Here is a 4,602-nt window from a genome sequence, read left to right as displayed (position 1 = left end):
CCTCCGTGGGCTGTTCTGTTCGTCACACTGGGAGGAAACAAACCACGACCCCTAACTTGGTATTACATCTGAACCAGGGATTGTGGTTTGTTTTGCTCCCAGCAAACCATGAACCATAAACCAAGAACAAACCATAGCTACAGATCATGGTTTGTTGGGAGCAGAGGGGAAACTGTGATCCCTGGTTCAGAAGTAGTATTAAACCAGTGAGCATAGTTTGTTTCCTGTCAGTATGAGTGGAAAGGAGTAAAACAGGTGAAAGTCACTCATGCAAGGCAAGCCATGGTTTATGGTGCAAAAATAGCCAATGAGAGCTTGAATCTATGTGTAAACTCATATATTATATGACTATTCTTCAAATGTTTTATATTTGCATAGGCTTCTTCAGGCTAAACTTAGAAAAGAACAAGAGGAGTGTTTCTCCTTCCCAGGAAAAGTACATCCACCAAGCTAGACAGAATACCCTGAGTCCCAACCATTGGCCGCATGTAATTCCGGCTCTCCCACTTTTTGGGGGGGGGGGGGTTTACTCTATTACACTTAAGATTTGGCATATTATTTAGTTTGTTGTTGTTTCCTCCACATCAGCCTGCCATTTATCATATCCTAGACATCTGCAAATGCCCGTTTTTAAGTACACTTTATTGTGGCATCATACCTTTTTCTTCTTTTTCTGTCAGCGCAGGAGACTTCTACATTAGAGCTGTTATATGTCACAAAGGCTTAGAAGAACATTTTCTTACCTTTTAAAAAAGCAAGCTCCATGCTAATGCTGCTGCTTTGACTGAAAATCCCTGCTGTGTTTATTTAAACCTTTGCCTTTTGGGAAAGAGAGAGAGAGAGAGAGAGAGAGAGAGAGAGAGAGAGAGAGAGAGAGATTGTTCCATGTGGGGTTTTCACCTGCAGCAGGAATCCATGAGATATTTTCATTCAGTGCACAGTGAGTCCATTGGAAATGTGCAGTGCACTCATTAACGTTCCCTCCAGTTTAGATTGCAATGGCTCATTGGAAACCTGAAACTAATGCCTGAGGTTTTTCAGAGGATACTTAAGAGGTGTTGAAGTGTGTCCTGCATTTCAGCACATCTTTGAATCTAGAAGAAAGGGGTTATAACATCATCAATTCCCAGTTTTCAAAATGAAAGGCAAAAATTTAGCAGTGCAAAATGGGAAAACCCTCAGACCTTTGCCCTGCATTTTGGGGGGTCCCTGGGCTAAGTGTGGTAAAGGATTTATATAACGCATTAGAATGTTAGAATGATTTGCAAGCATTTATTAACTAATTTCCACAGTACTCATATCCTAATCCAGTCTCATATCCTCATCCAATCTTGCCCTTGCCCTGCTGATTTGCCCTGAGGCAACACAATATTTACCACTGCATCAGAGTGAACATCAATTGGGTTTTCTCTGGATTGACATTTGCTTCCATTTATCACTAAAGACCAGGTTTTCCTGGGGAAAGCAGCAAGGCAAGGACAAAACTGTTTCTATCTGTACCTAAAAACCACACATAAGCAGAAGTGTGGACAAGCCTATAGCTGGGAAAGTTGAGATCTTTCTAGTCTTAAACTTTAAGAGGCAAGACTTGAAACGTGGCACAGTTCATACTGAGCCAATAGCAGCTGCCACAGACTTCCCATAATTCACCAGCTGTTTGCAGGTTCTCAGAAAGGAAAACAGAATTCTGCATTTGTGAAAGTCTCTAGTTGTTAACATACCACATGCTCTGAAAGTGATAAAGATCCCTGTGTGAGAAGATGCACATAATTGACTTTCCATGAAAGGAAAGGTTCCCACTTTCAACAGGAAGGTGCCATCCTGTCACTGTAAACCAAGCAGGATTGGGTCTGTTAGCATTTTGCCACACCCAAAAAACTTGGGAGTTCAGGAAATATGGACGTTTGCATAAATAATGTCTAGAATAGAAACAAAATTACAAGTGGGTGTTTTAGTAAGGTTGCTGGGCATGTATTGAGGAAGGTTATGGAGAAACGTTAAAGGAAGGATGTCTAGAGAATCAGGTCTTTGAAATATTCGCTATAGCATGCGTTGTTGTTTTTTTAAAAAAATCTTAAAATATGGGGAAGGAAATCACAACCAGGCTTCATCTTTTTAATGTTTTACTTCAGCTGTGATACATTGTTATGAATTGCTACAAACAAGGCTCATTCAACCACAATGGTAGCTAATAATGACAGTGTGATTCACTACCAGTGTTAAAAGATGCCTTTATATTTGCTATTTCCTCTCAGTAAAAGAGAAGGTAAGAATCAAGGCCCTAGCTGACCTTATTGCACCTATATTCAATCGACCAGCAGAAGGATACAAAGGAATCTAAAATTAAGAAGTCAGGAAAATAAAATCCCAGTGACAGACTTTTATATTATGGGGTTGTTACATTTAATAAATTCCTGATCTCCCTGGGGTGCAGCAATTGACTCCCTTAAAATGTGTTTAATTTGGGTTCCTGAAACAAATTTTTGAGAGGATGTTGTTTACAAAAACCATGATGCTGTTTTTTAAAAAACTGCAGTGCAGGACACGCAGTCTGCTACACAAGATGTGCGAAGTGAAAGGGTTAAGCTTTTTTCTGACTTTTGGATACAATGAAATTATGACAGGAAGAAAATTGTGCCATTTTAGCATGAAAATGCTTGTACAAATACTGTCGTTCCTTCCTTCTTACTTTCTTTATAATGCCTCTGCGATAGCTAAGATGACAGACACTTGACAGGTATCTGTAAGCATACAACCCAGGCAGCTCATTAAAGTTTTTCTTTCTATGCATCAGCTTTCACAAAGGCAAAAACCCATTAGCATTGACTATTTTGCAGATTAGAAGAATTAAGGGCTTCAAACGTTGGCTTATACTAAGCAATGTCATTTGTGAAGTGATGTTTGCTTTATTATTTCCCTTTCTCTCCCTCTGAAACTAGACTGACATGACTTTAGCTCAACGTAGGGCATAATGTTCAAACCCAAGGACTGGCTCACCGATGAAAGGAAACACATTCCCTTTTTATACATGACTGGAATGGCAAAAAGGGGAGACTTTACATGTACTATTTAGGCTCATTAGAGTCCTGATTATGATAGTTCTCCGGTGTAATCTTTAATCGACTTTGACACTAGATTTGCCCCGTTACAAATCCTGTCATGCAAATTAAGTCATTTGTGTTGTTTGATATGGAAAGATCTGCTATGAAATGAAAGATTAGTTCGCAGATGAGGCACCAGAGACTGATGCCCTTGTGCACCGTGCAACTGATTACAGGGATGAGAGCATCCATTTTTACACTGCTGTTAACATTTAGGAAAGCAGATTAAATTAACAGAGCTTATTTTGCTTCATATACGCGGCTATTCTGCGTAAGATTTCATAACCATTATTATTTTGCTGCACTAAAAAAAGGAGAAAGTGGTCGAGGTGAAATATCAGCATTGCAAAAAATTAATATATAATCTGACACATGCTTCTTCCTCTTTTTTATATGTCCTTGAATGAGAAGGAACTCTTTCCCTCCCTTTTGGTGATCCAATATGGCTGAAATTTTGACATCAGCTTCCCAAATTGGAAAGCATAGAAGCCTATATTTTTTTAATTGGTATAAATGTAGTATAAATATACTTTTGTAAAATATCAGAAGCAGCATCATGACTGGAATACAGCCAGCCAATAAAAATGCAGTACTATATAACTTTGAATTTTCTTGTTCTTCTTCTTCAAGAGAGACATTTATTTGTCTTCTATTCTGGTCATACAGCACCACTGCTTTATGACATATGTGTGGTGGGTTATTGTTGCTTTAATTAGTTTAGATGCATTGGTTCAAAAAATAAAAATAAGACAAGTATTTAAATGCAATTTGTAAGTAATCAAAATGATTGCCACTCTTCATAGGTTGTCTAAACGAACAAAAGTACTAATTATTAGGTATGGAGTGAAACCAACAATATATATAACAAGGTTCTACTTGGTACCATTCAGTCAGGGAAGACCACCAAGATACAAGCAAAGGGAATAATTGCACCAGGGTGTGGTCTCAAGACAGTCCTCTCCAAACATCCTTCACTGGGTTTCTGGGGCTTGAAGAAATCCTCTTACTTCTGTTTAAAACCCTGTTGCTTCTTCTGCCTTTACAGCCATTTATTTCATGTTATTCGCCACAGGAGCTGGTTAGTTAAGGTTCGGCAAATCACTTTGTCAGACAAGCTGATGCAGCAAAATACAGTACTGAGGGGTATGACAAATAAGGACAGATAACGTGTACCGGTAGTTACATCAATGGTTTCCATCCTGAATGCAGAAGGGAAGGCTGTCATAAGGAATAATCTGTTTCCAAAGACTCCACTCCTGTTTGTTTTGTATTTGGTGGTTTGATTGGTTTATTTTATATATATATATATATATATATATATATATATATATATATATATATATACACACACACACACACACACACACACACACACACACACACAGGAAAAAGTAATAGCAATAACAGGGGAAATAAATGTAAAACCTTGAAAATTTACAGGTGGAATAAAGACAATAATGAGGGCGCAAAACGTATAGCAAAAGAAGTAAGAAAGATCCAG

The sequence above is a fragment of the Podarcis bocagei genome, assembly GCF_964188305.1.
Source record: "Podarcis bocagei genome assembly, chromosome: 12".
Classification (NCBI taxonomy): Eukaryota; Metazoa; Chordata; class Lepidosauria; order Squamata; family Lacertidae; genus Podarcis; species Podarcis bocagei.
The sequence above is the reverse complement of the archived record's forward strand: the minus strand, read 5'-3'. Positions refer to the sequence as shown.